The sequence below is a fragment of the Papio anubis genome, chromosome 6 (assembly GCF_008728515.1).
Source record: "Papio anubis isolate 15944 chromosome 6, Panubis1.0, whole genome shotgun sequence".
In the NCBI taxonomy this organism is placed as follows: domain Eukaryota; kingdom Metazoa; phylum Chordata; class Mammalia; order Primates; family Cercopithecidae; genus Papio; species Papio anubis.
In genome coordinates, this window is record NC_044981.1 from 29,866,580 (window position 1) to 29,892,806 (window position 26,227).

General features: G+C 43.0%; 3 pseudogenes across 1 annotated transcript; 2 read left to right on the forward strand and 1 right to left on the reverse strand.

Moving 5' to 3' along the window:
- Positions 1-476: 476 nt before the first annotated feature.
- Positions 477-1,457, reverse strand: LOC103883585 (annotated as a pseudogene). Its single transcript, XR_645864.4, has one exon. The product of XR_645864.4 is annotated as a nucleoside diphosphate kinase A pseudogene (transcript).
- A 9,032-nt stretch (positions 1,458-10,489) lies between these two features.
- LOC101022999 lies at positions 10,490-15,957 on the forward strand (annotated as a pseudogene).
- Positions 12,328-13,323, forward strand: LOC116275440 (annotated as a pseudogene).
- Positions 15,958-26,227: the final 10,270 nt, after the last annotated feature.

Here is a 26,227-nt window from a genome sequence, read left to right on the forward strand (position 1 = left end):
ACTTGCTCCTCCTTGCCTTCCACCACGATCGTGAGGCCTCCCCAGCCATGTGGAACTGTTAACTCCGTTAAACCTCTTTCTTTTGTAAATTGCCCGATCTCGAGTATGTCTTTACCAGCAGTGTGAAAACAGGCTAATACACAAGTGAAACATATTATACATTTTAATCGATTAAAGACTAGTAGGCAGCATTCACCATGAGCTGATACAAGAGCCCGTGGGCCTTGAGGGAATATTTGCTGGTAGTCAACTACAAACGGTTAGTCTGACATCCCCTCTTCCTATTTAGATGCCCTTTATTTCTTTCATTTTGCCAAGACAAAGAGAAGGCAGCTTTGTCTTGTGCTGGGTTTCAAGGGGAATGCTTCCCCCATTTAGTATGATGTTGGCTGTTGGTTTGTCATAGATGGCTCTTATTATTTTGAGGTATGTTCCTTCAATACCTAGTTTATTTTATTTTATTTTATTTTTAAACATTGGGAGGAAGCATTTTAATCAGATGGTAGGGGATGGTAACACTGTACAGGGAGCACTCACAGCTCCAAGAGCTTCCTTCCAAAGTATGACGAAGTTCCTTTAAATAACTAGATTTCCTGCAGCCTGGTCCTCTGCCCATGGGAAGGAGGGGAAATGGATGTGAAAAGCATTGTGGCCTGCCCTCCTGTCATTCATAGATCCAGTTCTGAACACAGCTCGTGTAATCTACCAGTTCCTCAGGGTGAAACCACAAGCTGATCTCGTTCTCTGCACTCTCCACGGAATCACTGCCATGTATAATGTTCCTGCCAACTTGTATGCAGAAGTCTCCACGGATGGTCCCAGGCTTGGAGTCCACAGGGTTGGTCTCCCCGAGCATGACTCGGCCTGTCTTCACCACATTCAGCCCCTCCCAGACCATGGCAACTAGGGGCCCTGAGTGCATGTATTTCACCAGGCCAACAAAGAATGGACGGTCCTTCAGGTCAATGTAGTGTTCCTTGAGAAGGTCTTCAGAAGCTTGCATGGATTTCAGACCAACAAGGCGGAATCCTTTCTGCTCAAAACGCTTGATAATCTCTCCGACAAGACCCCGCTGGACCCCATCTGGTTTGATCGCAATGAAGGTACGCGCACAGTTGGCCATGGTCCCTTCCAGTTGCTTAGGTTTGAACTCCCGCTGCAGCTGCCAGGACCCAAAACGCTCCAGGGACCCACGTGGTTCACAGCACTTGCTATTGAGTGTTTTTAACATAAAGGAATGTTGAATTTTATCAAAAGGCTTTTCTGGATCTATTAAGATAATCATGTGATTTTTGTCTTTAGTTCTATGTATGTGATGAATCACACTTAATTGATTTGCATGTGTTGAGTCAATCTTGCATCCTGGATATGAAACCTACTTGACATGGTGGATTAGCTTTTTGATGGGCTGCTGGATTTGGTTTGCAAGTACTTTGTTGAGGATTATTGCATCAATGTTCATCAAACATATTGACCTGAAGTTTTGTTTTTTTGTTTTGTCTCTGCCAGGTTTTGGTATCAGGATGATGCTGGCCTCATAGAATGAGTTGGGGAGCTCCTCCTCTTGTATTTTTTTGGAATAGTTTCAGTAGGAATGGTACCAGCTCTTCTTTGTCCATCTGGTAGAATTCAGCTGTGAATCCATCAGGTTCAGGACTGTTTTTGGTTGGTAGGCTATGTATTACAGATTGAGTTTTGGAGCTCATTATTGGTTCTTGCAAGGAATCAATTTCTTCCTGGTTCAGTCTTGGGAGGGTGTATGTTTCCAGGAATTTATCTCCTAGGTTTTCTAGCTTGTGTGCATACAGGTGTTCATAGTAGCTTCTGACGGTTATTTTTATTTCTGCAGAGTCAGTGGTAACATCTCTTTTGTCATTTCTAATTGTGCTTATTGGGATCGCCTCTCTTCCTTATTAGTCTAGCTAGCAGCCTATCCTATTAATTTTTTCAAAAAACCATCTCCTGAATTCGTTGATCTATTGAGTATTTTTTTGTGTCTTGATTTCCTTCAGAACTTAACTCATTCTTAACATTTCACAGCCCACTTTCAGTTAATAATGTACTAGTTCACATAAATATAGAAATCTTGCAACCATTTATCTTCTATATGACGTCCATCTTTTATACTAAAAATATATGTAATATATTTACATAGATTATAAGCCCCATAAGAAAGGCTTCTTATTTTACCTTTAAACAGTTCTATATATATAAAGTAAGATTAAATCGGGGGAGGGGGGAGCAAGATAGCCTTTTGCACTTAATATCTACCATTTCTGACATCTTAATCTTTTCTGATAATTTCATTTTCCACTTGGTATCATTTGTTTTTAGCCTGAAAAATTGTCTTTACCAATTTTTATTGTATAGATCTGCTGGTGACAGATTCTCTTAATTTTCTTTTACCTGAAATATCTCCTTATTTTGCCTTTATCTTGAAGGACATCTGTACTGGATATAGAATCCTTAGTTGACCTTTTTTTTTCTTCCAGCATTTTAAAGATGTTATTCTACTTTGTTTCTCTGGTTTCTGATGAGAAATCATTGGTCAGGACGAGAGAAACAGAGAAACGAAAACTGAGAAAATAACATGGTAGACCTAAAACCTATCATATCAATAATGACAAAAGCTTGTATAAATCAACACTCCAATTAAGGGCAGAGATTCTGTGACTGAATTAAAGAAAAAAATAACCCAATCATATGCTCTTTTCAAGACATGAACTTTCTTTCTTTCTTTTTTAATTTAACGTTTATTTTTAGTTCAGGGTACATGTGCAGGTTTTTTACATAGGTAAATTTGTATCATGGGAGTTTGTCATGTAGTTTCTGTGCCCATTAGTACCCACCCAGGTATTAAGCCTAGCATCCATTCATTATTTTTCTTGATCCTCTCCCTCCTTCCACCCTCTACCTTCAAGTAGGCCTCAGTGTGTGTTGTTCTCCTCTATGTGTCCATATGTTCTCATCATTTAGCTCCCACTCATAACTGAGAATATGTGGCAATCGGTTTTCTGTTCCCGTATTAGTTAGCAAAGGATAATGCCCTCTAGCTCCATCCATGTTCCTGCAAAGTACATGATCTCATTTTTTTTTTTGTGGCGGCATAGCGTTCCACAGTACATATGTGCCAGATTTTCTTTAGCCAGTCTACCGTTGATGGGCATTTAGGTTGATTCCATGTCTTTGCTATCGTGACTGCTGCTGCAATGAACACACATCTGCATGTTAAACATGCAATTTCAATATGAAGACACAGATAAATAAAAATTGATGGAAAAAGCAGTGCCATACAAAGAGTAAGCATGGGGGATTGAAATGGTTATTTTACTACCAGTAAAAGACTTTCAAATAATATATATTACCAGAGAGAAAAAGAGGCACTTCATAAATGAAAGGGTAAATTCAACAGAAAGACATGCAACCAGAAATGGGTCCAATAGCAAGTCTTCAGAGTTCATGAAGAAAAATTAACAAAAATAGAGAAGTGAAGAATTCTACAAACATGATTATAGATTTCAAAGCTTTCTTTGAGCTATAAATATAACTAAGAAAAATTTAGCAAAGACATAGAAAATTGAAAAGCATTAACAAGCACCCAGACTTAATTTATTTATATACATATGCACATCAATGAAAAATACATATTATCTCAAGTATGAATGATATATTTACCAGGAGAAACAGTATTTCAGGCCACAAAACAATAAATTTGAAAACATTCAAATCATACAGAATTTATTTTCTGACCATAATGGAAATACATTAGAAATCTCTAACAATAAGATGATCCTGTGGGACTGAATGCTTTTGTCATCCTTAAACTCAGAATTGAAACCTAATCTCTAATGTGATGGTGTTTGGAGGTAGATCCATTAGGAAGTGATCATGCAATGAAGGCAAAAACCCTCAATGAGATGAATGCCCTTGTAAAAGGCACCCCAGAGAGCTCCTTGCCCCTTCCACCATGTGAGGACACCAAGAAAAGAAAACATCCATGAATCAGGAAGCAGCCCTTACCATACACTGACTCTTCCCAGGCCTTGATCTTTGACTTCCCAGCCTCCAGAACTGTGAGAAATAGATTTCTGTTGTTTGCAAGCCATATAGACTATGGTATTCTGTTATAACTGCCCAGATTGACTAAGACAGATGATCATGAAAATACCAAGTGTTGGAAATTAACATCAAAATTCTGAATGACAATTTATTCAAAGAGGAAATCACTAGAGAAATTAGAAAGTCTTCTGTATTCTGAAGGATAATGAAACACAACATATCAAATGTATGAGATGCAGCTGAAGTAGTACTAGAGAAAAAATCGATATCCTTAAATGTCTATATTAAGAAAGAAGGTAGGTCTCAAATTAGTAAATTAGTTTCTGCTATAAGAAACAAAGAAGAACAAATTAAACCAAAGCATGCAGAAGGAAGAAAATAATAATAGAAAAAATGAAGCAGAAAGGTAGAATTTTAGTGAACTCAAATATTGGTTCTATGGGGAAAAATCAGTGCACTGTATAAATTTCTAGCTAGACTGATCAAGACAAAAAGATGCACATTAACAATGTCAAGAAAAAATGAACATCAGTGCACATTCTCTAGATCTCAAAAATACTGATAATCTCATGTCAGTAAGTTTGACAAGCAAATGAAATGAACAATTTCCTTGAGAGAGAAAACTTACGAAAACTGACCTGAGAAGAGATAGAAAATGTGGCCAGTCATATACTGATTGTAAAAATTGAATTTGTAATCAAAATCCTCATTATGGGAAACTCCAGGTCCAGAAGGCTTCACTGATGAATTGTATCAAATAATTTAGAAATAACATGAATTTTACACATACCTTTTAGAAATTAAAGGAGGCAACAATTTTCAATTTATGAAGTAAGCTGTACTAGTCCGTTTTCATGCTGCTGATAAAGACATACTGGAGACTGGGAAGAAAAAAGTTTAATTGGACTTACAATTCTACATGGCTGGGGAGGCCTCAGAATCATGGCAGGAGGTGAAAGGCATTTTTTACATAGTGGCAAGAGGAAATGAGGAAGATGCAAAAGCGGAAACCTTGATAAAACCATCAGATCAGCCGGGCAAGGTGGCTCACGCCTGTAGTCCCAGCACTTTGGGAGGCCGAGGTGGGTGGATCACCTGAGGTCAGGAGTTTGAGACCAGCCTGACCAAGATGGTGAAACCGTGTCTCTACTAAAAATACAAAAGAATTAGCTGGACTTGGTGGAGGGCACCTGTAATCCCAGCTACTCATAAGGCTGAGGAAGAAGAATCACTTGAACCCGGGAGGTGGATGTTGCAGTGAGCTGAGACCACGCCATTGTACTCCAGCCTGGGGGAAAGAGCAAAACAAACCATCAGATCTTGTAAACCTTATTCAATACCACAAGAACAGTATAGGGGAAACAGCCCCCATGATTCAAATTATCTCCCACTGGGTCCCTCCTACAACAAGTAAGAATTATGGGAGTACAATTCAAGATGAGATTTGGGTGGGGACACAGAGCCCAATCATATCATTCTGCTCCTGGCCCCTCCAAATCTCATGTCCTTACATTTCAAAACCAATCATGTCTTCCCAACAATCCCCCAAAGTGTTTCCTCATTTCAGCATTAACCCAAAAGTCCACCATCCAAAGTCTCATCTGAGACAAGGCAAGTCTCTTCTGCTTATGAGCCTGTAAAATCAAAAGCAAGCTAGTTACTTCCTAGATACAGTGGGGGTATAGGTATTGGGTAAATACAGGTATGCCAAATGAAGGAAGTGGCCAAAACAAAGGAGTTACAGGGCCGATACAAGTCCTAAATCCAGTGGGGCAGTCAAATTCTAAAGCTCCAAGATGATCTCCTTTGACTCCATGTCTCACATCCAGGTCATGCTGATGCAAAAGGTAGGTCCCCATATCTTGAGCAGCTCTGCCCCTGTGGCTTTGCAGGGTACATACTCCCTCCCAGCTGCTTTTACAGTCTGGCGTTGAGTGTGACTTTTCCAGGTGCACAGTGCAAGCTGTTGGTGGATCTACCATTCTGGGGTTTGGAGCATCGTGGCCCTCTTCTCACAGCTCCACTAGGCAGTAAAACTCTGTGTGGGGGCTCCAGCCCCACATTTCCCCCCCACACTGCCCTAGCAGAGGTTCTCCACGAAGGCCCTGCCCTGCAGCAAAGTTTTGCCTAGGCATCCTAGCATTTCCATACATCTTCTGAAATCGAGATGGAAGTTCCCAAACCTCCATTCTTGACTGCTGTGCACCTGCAGGCTCAAAACCAAGTGGAAGCTATCAAGGCTTAAAGCTTGCACCCTCTGGAACCGTAGGCCAAGCTGTACCTTGGCCGCTTTTAGCAACAGTGGGAGCATCTGGGACGCAGGGCACTGAGTCCCTAAGCAACACACAGCATGGGGACTCTGGGCCTGGACTATGAAACCATTTGTTCCTCCTATGCTTCTGGATCTGTGATGGGAGGGGCTACCATGAAGACCTATGGCATGCCCTGGAGACATTTTCCCCATTGTCTTGGGGAATCAACGTTTGGCTCGTTGTTACTTAACGCAAATTTCTGCAGCCAGCTTGAGTTTCTCCTCAAAAAATGGGTTTTTCTTTCTACTGCATCGTCAGGCTGCAAATTTTCTGAACTTTTATGCTGTTTCCCTTTTAAAATGGAATGCTTTTAACAGCACCCAAGTCACCTTTTAAATGCTTTGCTGCTTAGAAATTTTATCCACCAGATACCCTAAATCATCTTTCTCAAGTTCAAAGTTCCACAAATCTCTAGGGCAAGGGCAAAATGCCACCAGTCTCTTTGCTAAAATGTAACAAGAGTCACCTTTGCTCCAGCTCCCAACAAGTTCCTGATCTCCATCTGAGACCACCTCAGCCTGGACCTTATTGTTCATATCACTATCGGCATTTTTGTCAAAGCCATTCAACAAGTCTCTAGGAGGTTTCAAACTTTCCCACATTTTCCTGTCTTGTTCTGAGCCCTCCAAACTGTTCCAACCTCTGCCTAATACCCAGTTCCAAAGTCGATTCCACATTTTCGGGTATCTTTTCAGTAGCGCCCCACTCTACTGGTACTAATTTACTGTATTAGTCCGTTTTCACGCTGCTGATAAATACCCAAGACTGAGAAGAAAAAGAGGTTTAATTGTACTTTAGAATTCCACATGGTTGGGGAGGCCTCAGAATCATGGCGGGAGGTGAAAGGCACTTCTTAACGTGGCAGTAACAAGAGAAAATGAGGAAGATGCAAAAGCAGAAACCCCTGATAAAACCATCAGATCTCATGAGACTTATTCACCACGAGAACAGTATGGGGGAAACCGACCCCATAATTCAGATTATCTCCCACTGGGTCCCTCCCACAACACGTGGGAATTATGGGAGTGCAATTTAAGATAAGATTTGTCTGGGGACATAGAGCCAAACCATATCACCAGCATTATCCATATAAAAATCCCAGACAAGGCCGGGCGCGGTGGCTCAAGCCTGTAATCCCAGCACTTTGGGAGGCCGAGACGGGCGGATCACGAGGTCAGGAGATCGGTGACTATCCTGGCTGACACGGTGAAACCCCCGCCTCTCTACTAAAAAATACAAAAACTAGCCGGCTGCAGGTGGCGGGCGCCTGTAGTCCTGTAGCTACCGGGAGGCTGAGGCAGGAGAATGGCGTGAACCCGGGAGGCAGAGCTTGCAGTGAGCCGAGATCAGGCCACTGCACTCCAGCCTGGGAGCACAGCGAGACTCCGTCTCAAAAAAAAAAAAAAAAAAAAAAAAAAAAAAAAATCCCAGATAAGAACATCATGAGAAAAAGAATCAAGAACAAATATTTCTCTTGAATACAGACTCACAATTCTATACAAAATGTTATCCAATTAAGATATACATAAAATGAATAATATGCCATGCCACATTGGTTTTTTTCATGGGAAAGTAAGGTTGGTTTAACATCTGAAAATTAAGCAATACAATTCACCTAATAGAACAAATGTTGCATAATTATTATAGTTGATGCAGAAAAAGCACTTACAAAATCAAGACTTTCATGACAAAATATCTCAGGAAACTAAAAATCGAAAGCAATATCTTCAATGTGGTTAAGAACATCCACGAAAAGTTTACAGCTACTCTCATATTCAATTATGAAAGGCCGGATGCTTACTTCCTAAGATCAGCAACAAAGCAAAGATGTGGCTCTCCTCATTTTTGTTTAAAACACCTTATGAGCATCCTAACCAGTGCAATATGGCAAGAAAATGAAATAAAAGACCAATAAAAGGGCCAGGTGTGGTGCCTCATGCCTGTAATCCCAGCACTTTGGGAGGCCAAGGTGGGAGGATCACTTTAGTTTAGGAGTTAGAGACTAGCTTGAGCAACATAGTGGACCCCTGTCTTTACTAACTACAAAGAATTTTTAAAAGAAAAAAATTAGGAAAGGAAGGAATCTTTCTCAGCTTAATTACATATGTAGAAAACAATAAGGAATTCTGAAAAACTCTCTGGAATTAATAATTAAATTTGCAAAATTGTTCACAAAAGCTACGTAATAGATCTCTTAGACAAACATGACAAGTTAGCAATGATACTAATCATCAAAGAAGTGCAAGTTAAAACCACTGTGAGAAACCATCACACATCACCTAGAATAAGTAAAGTTAAAAAGACATAATTCTAAATACTGGTAAGAATATGGAAAAAATAAAAATCTCTTATATTGTTGGTAGGAACGCAAAAATAAAGTTGCAGTCAATTTGTAAAATAATATGGCAGTTTCTTAAAACAGCTACCCATCCATTTATCGTATCACCCAACAGTTCCACAAATATTTATTTATCCAAAGGAAATGAAAGTGTAAGGCCATGCAAAGACTTGTAGTCAGTTATTGATAGTGGCTTCATTAATAACAGACCCTAACCGGAAATAACCCACATGTTTATCAGCTGGAGAATAGACAAACCAATGAATAAACTGGAATTCCAACAATACTCAGCAGCTACTCAGCAACAAAAATGAATGAAATATTATTACTCTTAACTACATGGAAAGATCTCAAATACTGTTATGCCAAGGGAGAGACTAAACAAAGGACTACATAACATATGATTGCACGTCCATGAAATTCTAGAAATTTCATTATTACAGTAACAGCAGAGCAGTGGTTGACTGAAGGGAAGCAGGTGAGGGTAGGAGGCAAGGATTAACTAGAAAGGGGCATGAGCAAAGTTTTTAGGGAAAAGAAACTGTTCTCTATCTGGGCAATGTGGTAGTTACGTGACTATAAATAATTACCAATATTCATAAAACATTGCAGCTAAAACTGGTGAGTTTTATTATACATAAATGCCCCAATAAGGGGAAAAAAAAAAAAAAAAGTGGGGAAGAAGGCAAAAATGAAGACACTTTTCCATCATCAAAAATCAAAAAATTCATTTCCTAGGGGTCTTGTACTACATATAATTTTGAAGGAAGTTCTTCAGGCTGAAGGGAAATGATACTAGATGGTGACCTAGGTATATAGAAAGGAACAATTAACAACAGAAATTATGCACATACACAGATCACATACACACTCATTTTCTTAATGACTTAATGTGAATGCTTAAAGTATTACTGTATTATTGAGTTTATAAAGTATATTGGTAATATATACAACAATAGTAACATAATGGTAGGTTAAATGAAACTACACTGTTACAAGTGTCCTTTATTTTGCTGGATGCAGCTGCTTAATATTAGTGAACTTCACTGTGAAAAGTCAAGGAATTGGGTTTCAATTCTTACAACAATAAAAAATTAGTGTAAAGAAATATAGCTAAAAGCCACTAGGAGAATTAAAACCATAAACTAACAAACGTTTACTTAACACATAAGAAAGTAGGAAAGGAGGAATAGAAACCAAAAAAATGAGACAAATTGAAAACATATAGCAAAGTGGTAGACCAAAACCCAGCCATTTTAAGTGAAGAAATGACATGACCTGAGTTACATTAGCAGGACTGCTGAGCACTGTGGGGAGAACAGACATGGGCAGGAAGTGAGGGACAGTGTTAGTGCCACAATTCAGGAGTGACAGGGTGGCAGGGACTAAGGGGAGAGGAGGGTGTGAGGGATGAGAGGGGCAGAGAGAATGGCTGGAGAAGCAGGAGGTGAGGAAAAGGACCAAAGGGAAAGAATTCTAAAGCAGTGGAAGATCCTAGCAGGGGGTTCTTTGCATTCGGTATTTAACTTTTTTTTTTTTTTTTTAATTCTTTTTTTTTTGAGACGGAGTCTCGCTCTGTCGCCCAGGCTGGAGTGCAGTGGCCGGATCTCCGCTCACTGCAAGCTCCGCCTCCCGGGTTTACGCCATTCTCCTGCCTCAGCCTCCCGAGTAGCTGGGACTACAGACGCCCGCCACCTCGCCCGGCTAGTTTTTTGTATTTTTTAGTAGAGACGGGGTTTCATCTTGTTAGCCAGGATGGTCTCGATCTCCTGACCTCGTGATCCGCCCGTCTCGGCCTCCCAAAGTGCTGGGATTACAGGCTTGAGCCACCGTGCCCGGCCTGCATTCGGTATTTAATACATTTTGTGGGATTGCCAAAAACTAATGACCTCCTCATGATTAAAAACATAAGAGTAAAAATATACCAAGTATGCAAATAAAATATGTACACTGCTTAGATGTGCATAATTCATAAAAACAAGCAGTGCTTAAGCATTGATGACAGGCATTTTGACTTCAGTGCAATTTTGAGGCTCCTTGTTACAATATGCAGTAACAAATCCTGCTTCTTTGTATTGAGATGTCCTGGACTCGCACAGGGAAACTCGGGCTATGGAATGAAGATAATTTTAAATGCAACAACCCAGAGTCATGGATCCACAGTCTAGGAAAGTAAACTTAGAAGCTTTGTGACTCGAATTGCAGTGCTGTTTGGATACACTTATATATGAAGCAAGCAAAATTAGGTCTTTTACAGATTAGAATCCTGATCATTCAGGGGTTAGATTGTGCTAACCACTGTATTAATAAACAAACAAAAACCTGGTCACTATGAGAATCTCTATCTTGTGCCTTCAGCCACAACTTCACCAGGTTTAAAGAGAAAACCCCTTTCTCTACACCGCCATTCCCAGGGCGAGCTCACTCTCTGGCATCAAAGTTCCCTGGGGTGAGTTTTCTTCTAGGGTAACCCAACGGGAGAGGTAAGGAGTGGGAAGTCCAGTTCAGGGATGAGGATTTCAGGATGAGTGAATGGGAAGGGGCTGGGCCCAGCCTGGGGGTTCTCTCCCCGGTTTCCACAGACAGATCCTTGACCAGGACTCAGGCAGACAGTATGACAAAGAGGCTGGTGTAGGAAAAGAGGGATCAGGACAAAGTCCCAGGTCTCAGGCGTGGCTCTCTGGGTCTCAGACCCGGAGGGTGATGACTGCACTGGGGAGGCACAGGGTTGGGGATTGTCCACTCCCCTGAGTTTGTTCTCCCAACCTTTTTCCTGGATACTTGTGCTGTGATCCCACTTCTCCCATTGGGTTCCGGGTTTTTAGAGAAGCCAATCAGTGTCGCCGCGATCCCGGCACTAGTGTACCCGCGCACCCACCGGGACTCAGATACTCCCCAGGCGCGGAGGATGCGGGTCAGGCGCCCCGAACCCTCCTCCTGCTGCTCTCGGGGGCCCTGACCGAGACCTGGGCCGGTGAGTGCGGGGGCTGGAGGGAAAGGGCCTCTGCAGGGAGGAGTGAGGGGCCCTCCCGGCGGGGGCTCAGGACCCAGAAGCCGCGGCGGCAGAAGAGTTGGGTGGGTCTCAGCCCCTCCTCGCGCCCAGGCTCCCACTCCATGAGGTATTTCAGCACCACCGTGTCCTGGCCCGGCCGCGGGGAGCCCCTCTTCATCTCCGTGGGCTACGTAGACGACACGCAGTTCGTGCGGTTCGACAGCGACGCGGTGAGTCGGAGGATGGAGCCGCGGGCGCCGTGGGTGCAGCAGGAGGGGCTGGAGTATTGGGACCGGAAGACACGGAACGCCAAGGGACACGCACAGATTTCCCGAGAGAACCTGCGGACCCTGCTCGGCTACTACAACCAGAGCGAGGCCGGTGAGTGGCCCCAGCTCGGGGCGCAGGTCACGATCCCTCCCCATCCCCCACGGACGGCCCAGATCCCCCAGAGTCTCTGGGTCTGAGATCCACCCCGAGGCTGCGGGACCTGGCCAGACCCTCGACCAGGGAAGAAACTCGGGCGCCTTTACCCGGTTTAATTTCCAGTTTAGGCCAAAATCCTTGCGGGTTGGTCGGGGCGGGAGCGGGGCTCGGTGTTCAGGGCTGACCGCGGGGGCGGGGCCATGGTTCTCACACCATTCAGAGGATGCATGGCTGCTACGTGGGGCCCGACGGGCGCCGCCTCCGCGGGTATGAACAGTTCGCTTGCGATGGCAAGGATTACATCGCCCTGAACGAGGACCTGCGCTCCTGGACTGCCGCGAACACAGCGGCTCAGATCTCCCCATGCAAGTGGGAGGCGGACAAATACTCAGAGCAGGCTGGGGCCTACCTGAGGGCGAGGGCGAGTGCATGGAGTGGCTCCGCAGACACCTGGAGAGCAGGAAGGAGACGCTGCAGCACTCGGATACCAGGGGCCACGGGGCGCCTCCCTCGTCTCCTGTATATCTCCCAGGCTGGCGTGCCACCAGGAGGGTAGGAAAATGGGACCAACGCTAGAAAATCGCCCTCCGTCTGGTCCTGAATGGGAAGAATCCTGGGTTTCCAGATCCTGTACCAGACAGTGACTCTGAGAGCCCACCCTGCTCTCCGGGACAATTAAGGGATGAAGTTCCTGAGGAAATGGAGGGGAAGACAGTCCCTGGAATACTGATCCGTGGTCGCTTTTGACCCCTACAGCAGCCTTGGGCACCAGGACTTTTCCTCTCAGGCCTTGTTCTCTCTCACACACTCAGTGTGTCTGTGGCTCCGATTCCAGCTCTTCTGAGTCCCTCGGCCTCCACTCAGGTCAGGACCAGAAGTCCCTGCTTCCCCGTCAGAGACTCGAACTTTCCAAGGAATAGGAGATTATCCCAGATTCCTGTGTTCAGGCTGGTGTCTGGGTTCTGTGCTCCCTTCCCCACCCCAGGTGTCCTGTCCATTCTCAGGATGGTCACATGTGTGCTGCTGGAGTGTCCCATGAGGAATGCAAAGTGCCTGAATTTTCTGACTCTTCCCCTCAGATCCCCCAAAGGCACACGTGACCCAGCACCCCGTCTCTGACCACAAGGCCACCCTGAGGTGTTGATCCCTAGGCTTCTACCTTGCGGAGATCACACTGACCTGGCAGCAGGATGGGGAGGACCAGACCTAGGACATGGAGTTTGTGGAGACCAGGCCTGCAGGGTATGGAACCTTCCAGAAGTGGGTGGCTGTAGTGGTGCCTTCTGGAAAGGGGCAGAGATACACGTGCTATGTGCAACATGAGGGGCTGCCAGAGCCCCTCACTCTGAGGTAGGGTAAGGAGGGGCATAAGTTATCTCTTCTCAGGGAAAGCAGGAGACCTTCAGCAGGGTCAGGGCTGAGGCCTGGGGGTCAGAACCCCTCACCTTCCTCTCCTTTCCCAGAGCCGTCTTCCCAGCCCACCATCCCCATCGTGGGCATCATTGCTGGCCTGGTTCTCCTTGGAGCTCTGGTCACCGGAGCTGTGGTCGCTGCTGTAATGTGGAGGAAGAAAAGCTCAGGTAGGGAAGGAGTGAGGGGTGGGGTCTGAGTTTTCTTGTTCCACTGTGGGTTTCAAGCCACAGGTAGAATTATGACTTGCTTCATCACTTGGAAACACCATCCACACACAGGCCAACCCAGCCTGGAGCCCTGCCTGCCAGCACTTGCTCTTTTGTGAAGCACATGTGAAAATGAAGGACAAATTTATCACCTTGATGATTGTGGTGATGGGGACCTCCCAGCAGTCACAGGTCACAGGGGAAGATCCCTACTGAGGACAGACCTCAGGAGGACAGTTGGTCCATTCCCCACACCTGCTTTCCTCATGTTTTCTGATCCTGCCCTGGGTCTGCAGTCACAGTTCTGGAAATTTTCCTGGGGTCCAGGATTTGCTGTTTCCTTAAGGACCTTGTGCCCTGTGTCCTCCCTGACCTTTCACAGGTTGTGTTTTTCTCACAGATGCAACAAGAGGGAACTATGCTGAGGCTGCGTGTTAGTATGGGGGATTAGAGGGCTGCTCCCTGAGATCACTGGGACAGTGTAGACAAGATTCCTCCTTTAGCCACATCTCCTGTGGGCTCTGACCAGTTCCTATTTTTGTTCTACCCCAGGCAGCAACTGTGCCCAGGACTCTGATGCGTCTCATGAGACTTGTAAAGATGAGACGCTGGGGGGCCTGAAGTGGGTCGGGGTGAGGCAGAGGGGACATGACTCTGTTGAGGGGTTCTCTGGATTTGGACATCTCAAGCATGTGGTAGGCTGTTCAGAGTGTCACCAGGTACAGTGACTGCCCTGGATTTGTTTATGATTATTTTCTTCTGTAGCTTGAGACAACTGCCTTCAGTGGGACTGAGATACAAAATTTCTTCAAGTCCTTCCTCTGACACACACCATTGTAATTTCAAGAGCTCCTGACTTCTGTATCTGCACCTGACATGTGAATATATCTATGTTTCTGTGTTTCAGTTATCATCATGTGAGGAAATGGGCGACTGCTCCACCACTGCCACCAGAAGCACCACCCCACACTGACCTGTGCTTTCTTCCTCAGTCAAGTTTCTTGTTTCAGCAGAGGTGAGGCTGGGACATTTCTCTTCAAGTCTTAACTTTAAGTTTCACTGAGCTGCAACTTATTTCTCTATTCAAAATAAGAACCTGGATATGAATTTTTCAAATTCTTGCCATGAGGTTGGGTTGATGGTTTAATGAAAGGAGAGCAAGGCTCTTAAAACCTGACAGCCTTCCAGAATCCATTTTTGCTGTGATGGACCTGTTGTAGATGGAGACAGGAGAGAGGGTTGTGAGGAGCTGAGTGTGGACAGCCTATGCTCAGTTGGTGCTCAGTACATCATGGAATTTGATGTGGTCATTCGTTGGGTTGGTCATCTTTACTGCTCCATTGTTTGTGTGACTCCAGTAGAACCTTGTTTCACCAGAACCTGTGATCACAGGGACACAGATGTTGCCTGGACCTTGTCCTGTCTCCAGGACTGTGGGCAGCAAGGGCTTCATGTGGCTGGTCAGGCTATGGTATGGCCCTAATACTTTGTATCATTATTTTTGGTTTCTTTGTTTCCGTAGAATGCCTATTCCGTAGACTATGCCTATTCCTGTTCTGGTGTCTGAGTTCTGATCTCTTTCTCCCCTGGGTGTCCCTCATCTCTGACAGCAGCAGGAGTCATTTTTCCTGTCATTGTCCCCACAAGGTGGAAGGCAGCCACTGCATACAGAAGTCTGTGGTATTAAGAGATGAATTTTCAAGCCCATGCAGCTTTTACCCTATTTCCAGGGCTCTTTCTTGGATTGTATTTTCTATCTTTTCCCCCAACCTTTTTAAAAGAACTAGATTCTGAAATTAGCAGACAGGAGTAATGCCACAAGCGCTCATCTTAGGTAACTTTCTAGAGGAACTCCTCTTCTGCTCAGCTCTCCTACCCACTCTCCCTTTCCTGAGTGTAGTAATCCTAGCACTGGCTCTAATGCAAACTCGTGGATTTATAGAGCAGTCTAACTTAGATTTATATTTGTTTGGAAATTGGGATTCATAGTCTTAAGACTGTTCTTTCCTAAGGGGGAAATATAATTGCATGCTGCAGTGTGCAGAGGGATTGGTGTGGGAGGAGGGATGTGGGGAGGGAGGGAGGACACACAAGCAGCACCTCTGAGAAAAGCATAGGTGACCTCGATGTCAGCGTGAGAGGGCCTTGTGCTGTAGCTGCCGTGAAACAGCATTTGGCCTGAGGCTATTTAATAAAGATATTGCCTTTAGAATAGCGAGGTGCTCTACAGCAGTCATTCATTCAGCCAGCCTTTGTTGTCTGCCAGACATGTGACAGAATGTTTTTGCATCTGGCGAAAGTCATTGAAGTAAAATCGGAAAAATCTCTAGCCTTGTGGAGCATGTGTTGCAGTGGGAAGAGGCAGACAGTACATACACTCTAATATATGCAGAGTAAATGAGGAAAGTAGAAGGTGGTAAGTGATGTGGAACAGGTGATCAGAGTGTGGGTTGTGGGACAGAGAAGGTAGCTATTGTGCCGGGGTGGTCAGCGTGGGCCTCGTTGGAAAGGTGACCTTTGATGAAATATTTGAGGGACATAAAGGAATTCGTTATGAGGGTATCTGGAGGAAGTTTTTTCTAGGGAGTAGGAACCTTCGGTGCCAGTGTACCAGGGCAGGATCATGTCTGTGTGTTCTGGGAAGAACAAGGGACTGGGTATGGCTGAGATAAGGTCACTGAGATAAGGTCAGGGGTTTGGTCAGATCATGTGGGTTTAGGGCTGGAGTATGTGGGAAGGATTTTGACTTTGAATGAGATAGTTTTAAGCAGAATAAAGACATGCCACAACTTCTTTTTTAAAAGGATCCCTCTAGCTGCTGTGCTGAGAACAGAATCCAAAGGCCAGAGATGAGCAAGGCAGGTGGGGAGACTGGAGGAAATGAGTGCAGTATTTCAGGCTGGAGATTTTGGTTACTTAACTGGGTGTGAGCAGTGGAAATATTGGGAAGTGACTGGATTCTCACTATTTCCAATCACTTTATACAACATTTTCTAATGGACTAAATCTGGGGTATGAGAAAGAAGAGCAAAGGATACCAAAAATGTCAGCCTGTGTGACTAAAAAGAGTTGCCATCAGCCGAGAATGAGAAGACTAGCAGGAGCATATGAGAGGAGGGGACATCGCAGGCAGTCACTGTGGGAGATGTGGGATCTGAGATGCCGCTGAGAAATACCAGTGAGGTAGTCGAGTTGGCAGTTGGACAGATGAATCTAGAGACATTTAGGAGAAACAGACTTGGGAGATGATGTCATACAAAAGTTATTTAAAGCCTTGAGTCTGGATGACATCTCCAAAGGAGTGATTGGCTATAGAAGAGAACAGGAACAAGGACTGAACACTAAGCCTCCGTTGCTAAAGGATCTGATCAGACAACACACCTAGATCAGACTGCACAGTCCTGACCCCACGTCTAGAAGGTACATAGACCAGGGAGTTCCAGACTTTCCTGTACAGAGGAATCACCTGGACATCACCTTAAGTCTCAGCTGATCTGGAATCGAGTATGAGATTTCCTACTTATAAAATGTTGCTGTTGGCACTGATGCTGCTGGTCTTCAGATCCCACTTTTGGTGGCAAGAACACAGACCAGGATTCCTAGGCTGTGCATCAGCCTCGCCTGTGGGCTTGTTAAAAAGCAATTCCTGGACTCCGTGCCCAACATTCTGACACAGGGGATCTGTGGAGAGGCCTGAGTGTTCTGTAACAAGCCCACAGCAAACCTGGTGCTCAGCCACATTTGATATCACTGAGATCAGTAGTTGGAGAATGCCCAGGATGGGGAGGGGTCTCAGATCCACATTTAAGTATTGCTTTCTTCTGTTTTTTATTTTTTATTTTTTATTTTTAAGGAGGATGTGTTTCTTTAATTATAAGACAGGATGCTGAGAAATAAATGTCATTTTCCCTACCATGGGGTATGGCCAGATAGAAGATTTAGGAAGTGGCTCACAGCTCAGCATGATAAAAAAATAGCTGAATGCTGCTCTCTGAAACTACTCCCCAGAATGATTTCACATTCATTCCTTAGAGCAAACAATTGCTTGCAAATTTCTCTAATTTAAACATAAAGGAGTGTACACATTGGTATTAGTATTCATTTTATTTTGGGGAAGGGCACTGAATTAGTCCGTTTTCACACTGCTGATAAAGACATACCCGAGACTGGGGAAAAAAAAGAGGTTTAATTGGACTTATAGTTACATATGGCTGAGGAGGCCTCAAAATCATGGCAGTAGGTGAAAGGCACTTCCTTTTTTTCTTTTTTCTTTTTTCTTTTTTTTTTTTACATGGAGTCTCACTCTGTTGGCCCAGGCTGGAGTGCAGTGGCATGATCTCGGCTCACTGCGAGCTCCACCTCTCAGGTTCACGCCATTCTCCTGCCTCAGCCTCCTAGTAGCTGGGACTACAGGCACCTGCCACCACGCCCGGCTAATTTTTTGTATTTTTAGTAGAGACGGGGTTTCACCATGTTAGCCAGGATGGTCTCGATCTCCTGACCTCGTGATCCGCCCACCTCGGCCTCCCAAAGTGCTGGGATTATAGGCATGAGCCACTGTGCCCGGCCAAAAGGCACTTCTTACATGGTAGTGGCAAGAGAAAATGAGGAAGAAGCAAAAGTGGAAGCCCCTGATGAACCCATTGGATCTCATGAGACTTACTCACTATCATGAGAATAGCATGGGAAAGACCGGCCCCGATGATTCAATTACCTCCCACAACACATGGGAATTCTGGGAGATACAATTCAAATTGAGATTTGGGTGGGGACACAGCCAAACCGCATTAGGCACAAAACCAGGTTTGAGGCTACACAGCCAGGAACATAATCCACAGCCACCCTAATTCAGATCTCTCGTAGAAACCACTGCCCCTGCTCCTGGGCACAGATGCTACTAATTATACCTCTGATACCCTGATGGTGGACACCGGGCCCTGTGGCGAGGACTGCTCTCACCGCTGCTCCTGAGAACTGCTTTACCATCTTTACCAAAATGTAGTCTTCACTGTCCCAGCCTCTCTGTGTCATCTCGTCCTGGTTAGAAGCCCACGTGTGGTCATCTAAATTATGCAGCCATAGCCTCTTGCAGTGTTTAGGTGCAATAATGTTGGAGAAATTGAATTTTTCTCTTTTGTAGAAGGAGGTAGTCCTTGCTTTCTAATAAGACTCTTCAACTTAGAGAGTTCGGGTGCTGGAGGTAGAGGGGTGAGGGATGGAAAAACAATGACAAATTTCAATTCCTAGAATCATGATCTGAGCCTAGAACTTTATCTAGTACATTGCAGGAACCTGGGTTTGGTTAAGTGTATAATAAATGACATAGTTCAACTTATTCCCTTGATAGTATTTTGTTCTGTTGTTCTATCTGCACGTGCTCCTAGGAAGAGTATCTATACATTCACCAGTTTTAATGTGCCTGTCCCACAAAACCCTAAAAAACCATCCTAATTTAGATGCCGTGCTACTGAAACTTGTATGAACAGCTGATAACCATACTGTTTGTAGCAGACCCAGTGACATGGTATAAATGCTCATCTTTTGCTTGACTGTTACTAGTCTGGGATGAGATAAAATAGAGGTTTACTTGCATAGTTCACTCACAATTTTTATATGTGTATTACTGTGGGTTGCTAACTAACAGTCCACAGACCAGTGCTAGCCCACAAACTATACTTTGAGAGTAGCATTGGTATAGATGTACTTGTATTCCAGCATCTACCTTTGTGTTAAATTAATAGCAGGAATTAATCAGTAGTGAATGGGGATTCCATTTCCAGTAATAGGGTGAACTAGGTGTTAAGGCTGCCTCTTCCACCAAAAAAACTAAAAAAGAGATGAAATGTGAAAATCACCCAAGAGTATAGAAATATAAAAAAGGGAATAATCTTTTTGGTCAAAATATAAATGTGGGCAGGATTTAGAAAAAGAGAAGTTGCTTTTATCTTGAGGGCATTTACCAAATCTTGAAAAATCTTAGCTTTGGTTTTCTCAGCTTCATATGGTATAATGCATAGGAAATAATTCTCAGAACTTGTTTGTGTAGGGAGTATATGAGGAGACACTTTCATGTACCCCATAAAATCTGGGAAACAAAAGATATGTTTCCTCCGAGTAAGAAACGAAAATCTGTTTCATCCCCCAACACAAGAGTATTCTAAAGAAATTTGTCTTTGAGCCAGCAAAAACTGTTTTTGAGAATTTATAACCACCAGCCAGCACTCCTGCAGATTTTTTGCCCAAACTAGCTTTACCATTTTGGGCCAAAATAACTTCAAAGCATGATTTTGATTAATAATTGTCCTGGATTAGCAGTGATTCATAAATTGGAAGAAGGAAACAAAAATCTCTATAGGAATGCATATTTAACCCATATGTCAAAGAATTTGCCCAAATAATTCTGCAAGGAAAAAGCCGCTCAGAGCATGAACTGTATAAAGTACAATTGGAGAAAAGTCAGTCTGATTGAGAACTAGTGGAAACAATAGATAAGAGGTTCATAAAGCTTCGATATTTGAATTATGAAACAACGTAACCAGTATTACATTTAAAATAATTATGAGCTGGGCATGGTGGCTCACATCTGTAATCCCAGCACTTTGGGAGGCCGAGGCAGGTGGATCACCTGAGGTCGGGAGTTCGAGACCACCCTGACCAACATGGGGAAACCCCGTCTCTACTAAAAATACAAAATTAGCCGGGTGTGGTGGCTCACGTCTGTAATCCCAGCTACTTGGGAGGCTGAGGCAGGAGAATCACTTGGGAAGCAGAGGTTGCGGTGAGCTGAGATTGTACCACTGCACTCCAGCCTGGGCAACAAGAGCTAAACTCTGTCTCAAAATAATAATAATAATTATTATTATGACAAGTTTGAAAACGCCTACAGAATGTATTAACCTAAAAATGACCTGTTTTTCAAAAGAACTGAATTTAGTTTTTAGGAAGTAAAATTAACCTTGATTTAAAATTTTTAATTTAGTTGAATTAAAAATTTTAAAAATCATAGTCTATTGACTTTTGCTTTGGACCATGATGGAATAACAAGGACCAGATTTACTCTCATGCCTTAAGCACAACAAACTCAAAATAATATATGAGTGGCTATTTAGCTATGTACTCAGATACAAGACAGCAGGTATCCCAGAGACTGTGATCTCTGGGAGAAGGGGAATGGAAGAGGTAAGGTTTACAGTTGTCCACCTACCTTCCTGGACAGAGTTTCCGAGGCACAGTGCAGAGAGGCAGAGCCCTAACCAGGAGGTTCACTGAGGTGAGGAGACAGAGTTGTGAATCTGGAGACTCTAGGACATCCGGAATATGCAAGATGAAGGCACATGGAAAAGACAGCTGATGATAAAAAGCACTATAAGTCTGCAGGAGGTACCCCTCAAGTCTTCAGTTAATCAGCATATTGTATAAGGGAACTACCCAAGGACAGGGAAAGAATTATCCAAAATGACTTAAGAGAATAGTACCCAGTGATATACAGGGTTGGAAATAATGCCCGTTCCCACTAACCAGACTGGAAAACCTCATAATTTGTTGAGCATTGGATAGAGTATTCTGAAGGGTCTAATGTCAGCAGTGGTAAATAATTAGCCTTGGACTAAACACTTCTTGTTTTTTTGCTAACAGATATTAAAAGTAAGACCTAAAATGATCAAACAGCTCCTGAATAACTTAATTTGTCCCAGTAAAAATAAAAAGCTTGGCTGGGTGCGGTGGTTCATGCCTGTAATCCCAGCACTTTGGGAGGCCAAGGTGGGCAGATCACCTGAGGTCGGGAGTTCAAGACCAGCCTGACCAACATGGAGAAACCCCATCTCTACTAAAAATACAAAATTAACTGGGTATGGTGGCGCATGCCTATAATCCCAGCTACTCGGGAGGCTGAGGCAGGATAACTGCTTGAACCTGGGAGGCAGAGGTTGCAGTGAGCTGAGATCATGCCATTGTGCTCCAGTGTTGGCAACAAGAGCAAAACTCCATCTCAAAAAAATAGATAAATAAAAGTAAAAATAAAAATAAAATAAAAAGTTCAAGAATACTTATAGAATGCAAAAATATCTGGCACCTAACCTGGTAAAGTCATAATGTCTGGCATTAAATAAAAACAATCACCAGGCATATAATAAAAACAAGAAAATACAACTCATAAGGCAGAGAAAACAATCAATCTAAAGTTACCTAGAACTGACATAGATGTTAGAATTAGCAGGCAATAACATAAAACAGTTATTGTAAATGTATTCTGTATGTTCAAAACATTACACAGAGACATGAAAGATATATAAAAGGTCAAAATCAAACTTCCAAAGATGAAAATGTCAGACATAAAATACACTGGATGTGAGATGAGATTAATGGTAAACTTTATGTTGTAGATTAAACAATGACTTTGAAGACATATAAATAGAAACTTCCTAGGCTGGGCGCGGTGGCTAAAGCCTGAAATCCTAGCACTTTGGGAGGCTGAGGTGGGTGGATCACTTGAGGTTAGGAGTTCAAGACCAGCCTGGCCAACATGGTGAAACCCCATCTCTACTAAAAAAAAATACAAAAATTAGCCGGGCGTGGTGGTGGGTGCTTATAATCCCAGCTACTTGGGAGGCTGAGGCAGGAGAATTACTTGAACCTGGGGGGCGGACGTTGCAGTGAGCTGAGATCGTACCACTTCATTCCAGCCTGGACAAAAGAGTGAAACTCCATCAAAAAAAAAAAAAGAAAGAAAAAGAAAAGAAAAGAAATAGAAACTTTCCAAAATTACAAAAAAAGCAAGACAGTGGAGGAAATAGAAGTATAAAGTAAAACATTTCTGTATCTTTCTGAAATTAAATTAGTAGAAATCTTAGTTTCTGATAAGACAAAATGTATATGGTAAGTCCTACAGCAACTACTAAAAAACTGATAATGAAAAATCAATAAAGGAAGTAATGTATTACAGTAGGAGGTATCCACTTAACACATACATAATCAGTAAAGATGTAAAAGAGGAACAAATAAGCATGAGATGCATAGAAAAGAAAAAGTAAAATTGCAGACAAAATCAACCGTATCAATGTTAAACCATATCAATCAACATTAAATGGAAATGGAATGTACAATCCAATCAAAAGGCAAAGATTGTTACACCAGTTAAAAAGAATGAGGTTAAACTATATGCGTCTACAGCAGACGTACTTGAGATTCAAGTTACAAATAAGTTAAAATTTTAAAGGTGAAAAAAAGATATGTCAACAGAAACCATGAAAAAGCTAAAGAGCCACAGTAATATCAGATAAGATAGTCTTTATAAAATGCAAGTAGAGATACACAGGGACTTGTAATGATAAATGTGTCAATCCATCAGAAAAAAATAACAATTATAAATGCACCTAATAACAGAGCACCAAAATAGATGAGCCCCCAACTGACAAATGAAGAGAAAAATACACAATACAACAATAGTTGGGGACTTCAATACTACATTTTTTTGATTGTTTGTTTGTTTAATGAGAGAGGGTCTCACTCTGTCACCCAGGCTGGAGTGCAGTGGTATGGTCATAGTTCATTGCAGCCTCGATCTCCTGGGCTCAAGTAATCCTACCTCAGTCTCCTGAGTAGCTGGGGCTACAGGCATGTGGCACTATGCCTGGAAAATTTTTTAAATGTTTAGTAGGGACAAGGTCTGGCTGTGTTGTCCAGGTTGGATTACTACACTTTAAATAAGGGATACAACAACTAAATTGTAAGAGGGCTCAAGTTTCAAATTAAGAACCTGCTGCAACAAAGTAGAACAACAACAACAACAAAAAGAATAACCAAACCACATTGGTGGGGATAACTGGGGGGGTCAACATACCTGGGACATCCGGATATGGCTAGGAACAAAGAAGAAGGATGGGTACTACCAGTATCAGCCATTTGGTGCATGCCACCATGGTCGTCAGTGGAGCAGCTTTCAACATTGATGCACCCAATAGCCATCACTGCTTTGGACCTTCCGGAGATGAAGACGCTGTTGTGCTACCTTGGGATTAGGGACACTACCTATCCCAACTATGTGAACATCCCACACCTGGGAGCCACAGCTGCTCCATGCATGCTTACACCTCAGACACTCTAAACACAGCAAGCTAAGCTGCATCTAGAACCTCAGTGTCACTGTCCCTCTACACATGCCTGTCCTCCAGACCACAGCTCCTGGGCCACTGCAGGCACCCAATCATTAAACACCAGAACTACTGTTGCTGTGGGCTAGCATGTGTCCTGAGATTGGCTGCTCTGTGAGAGCCTACACTGTGGACACCAGAGCCACCACTGAAGCAGGCAGGTCTATGCCCTCTTCCTTGAATAGTGGTAGCTTTGCAGAGCCTGAGCTCTGTACCCTGCCTGTGTGTACTCCACAAGCACCCAGACCAATGACACTTGGAGCCACTGCCTCAATGGGAGTATTTGCACCCTGGACCCTGGCTCCCTGGCTGCTCTACAAATACATGTGCCTTGCACACAGTTACTAATACAGCAGTGGAGGCACCAGAACTCCAGACACCAGTGCTGTCACCAACCCCAAAACTGGAGACATAGTCATTGTATGCATGATAGCATTCTAGACTGTGGCTCCATGGCTGCTCCACAGGTGCTGTACATCAGACACTGATGGCACCCCCACTGCAAGTATGCTCATGAGCCAGACCCAGTCAGTGCCAAGAGGGATTCCCTTGGTCATGACTTGCATTAAGAAGAAAAAGAGTTCAGGAGAATCATAGTAGCCTTAGCCACAGAAGACCCCAACAGCCCTCACTACAGCTGTGGGCACCCATAGCTTGGCCACTGAAAAACCCTGCAATTCTTGTCAACACAGACCTCAGCTGACAAAGCTGCATGGATGCTATGTTGCTTTGCCCTCACTGGAGCCATGGCTGCTGCACCCTGCCCAACCCATGCCCTCACAACTCACCTGTAGGTAAAGGTCTTTCCCCACTGAAACGAGCCCATAAATTCTGGAAGGGGTGGCTACCCCCCTAAATGTGCGTACATCAATGCAAGGTAACAAGGAACATGAAAAATCAAGGAAACATGACATTTCCAAAGGAACACAATAATGTTCCAGTAACTGACTGCCTAGAAATGGAGATCTAAAAATTACCTGAAAAATAATTCAAAATATTTACATTAAGAAACTTAGTAAGTTATCAGGGAACACAAATAGACAGCTTGATGATGTATGGATACAGGAAATCAATCCATGAACAAAACAAGAAGATCAAAAGTTAGCTATGAATCACTTAAAAACAAACTGAAATTCTAGGGCTTGAGAATACAATGAATGAAATGAAAGACTGCAATAGATACCTTCAGTAGCAGACTGGATGAAGAAGAAGAAAGAATCTGTAAACTCAAAGACAGGTCATTTGAAAATACTTAGAGGACACAAAAGAAAAAATAATTAAAATAAGTGAAGAAAGCTTATGATACTTAGTTCTGTCACCATTGAGAGAGCTAACTTTTGCATTACAAGATTTTCAGGAGGAAAGGGGAGAGAGAAAGGGACAGAGAACTTATTTTAAAAGGCTAAAAACTCCCCAAGTTGGGAGAAAGATATGAACATCTAGGTACATGAAACTGAAGTCTTCAATCAGGCTTAACCCAAAGACTTCCTCAAGACATAATATGATCAATGTATAACAATTAAAGTTCAAAAGAGAAGTTTAAAAGTAGCAAGAGGAAAGAGATTTCTCAACAGCCCATAAGGCCATCACTAGACTTTTCAGGAGAAGCCATCTTCCAGGAGAGATTGAGGTAATATATTCGAAGTACTGAAAGAGAGAGAGAGAGAGAAAGCCACCTGTTAACCAAAAATACTTTAACTAGCAAAGCTGCTTTTCAGAAATGTGAGAGAGATAAACAGTTTCTCAGAAAAAAGCTGAGAGAGTTTATCATCACTAGACCAGCCTTACAAGAAATGCTACGTGGAGTTTTTTAAGCTGTAATGGAAGGATACTGATAAGTAACATGAAAACATATAAAAGTATAAAACTCACTGGTAAAAGTATGTATACAGTCAAATTCAGAAAACTGTAATAGTGTGTAAGTCACTTACATCTTTAGTATAAAGGTTAAAAGACAATATTGTTAAAAATAAGTATAGCTAAAATAATTTTTAATGGATACGGAATATTAAAAGATATAAATTGTGGCACAAAAACCATAAATTGTGGTGAGGGAGAATAAAAGTGTAGGTTTTTATGCAGTCAAAGTGAAGTTGTTACCAGCTAAAAGTAGACTGTTAAAACTATAAGATGCTAGTTTAAGTTTTATTGTAACCACAAAGGAAAAACTCTATATTAGATGCACAAAAAAGAAAGGAATGAAAGCACATCACTGGAAACAATTACTTAATCAAAAAGAAAAAATAATAGTAGAAGAAAAGAAAATGTTCTACAAAACAGCTAAAAAACAAATCCACAAAATGACAATAGGAAGATCTTACTATAAATAA